The sequence below is a fragment of the Buceros rhinoceros genome, unplaced genomic scaffold (genome assembly GCF_000710305.1).
Source record: "Buceros rhinoceros silvestris isolate BGI_N320 unplaced genomic scaffold, ASM71030v1 scaffold22443, whole genome shotgun sequence".
Lineage (NCBI taxonomy): Eukaryota > Metazoa > Chordata > Aves > Bucerotiformes > Bucerotidae > Buceros > Buceros rhinoceros.
In genome coordinates, this window is record NW_010402158.1 from 5,802 (window position 1) to 6,302 (window position 501).

The following is a 501-nucleotide window of genomic DNA, read 5'->3' on the forward strand; positions in this document are numbered from 1 at the left end:
GGGACATCTGCACCCAGAGCAGAGCATCTGCCCCCACCTCTCGGGGCAGCCTGCGCCAGAGATGTGCCTCTTCCCCAGCCTGCCCAGTACAGAGGGTGATTCTCGTGCCATGGTCACCTTAGCAGCTGGGCAGCTTCCAGGATGCTGACACATTTTCTTTATTTTAGCCGCCAGACCATGCTGCCCTCTGTCTCACTCCAGCCAGCTGCATGACTAAATACGTGACCAAGTCCTTCCTCCCCTCTCAGCTGCGAGTACAGCTCCCTGCTTTTAACCAGACCGACTCTTCCAAACTGGGAAACCCAAACCAGTATCACCCTGACGCATAGAATATGGCCATGCTTTAGAGCACTGCTGGCATCTCATGGGTGAAAATCCACTGCCTGAATACAGGCAGTTCCCTTCTGCTTCTGTTGCCCCTGAAGATGTCAGAGTTGATGGAGTGCGCTTTGATGCTCCACAGAGGCGTTGCAGTTACGTGTGGCAGGCGGAGGCTCTTGG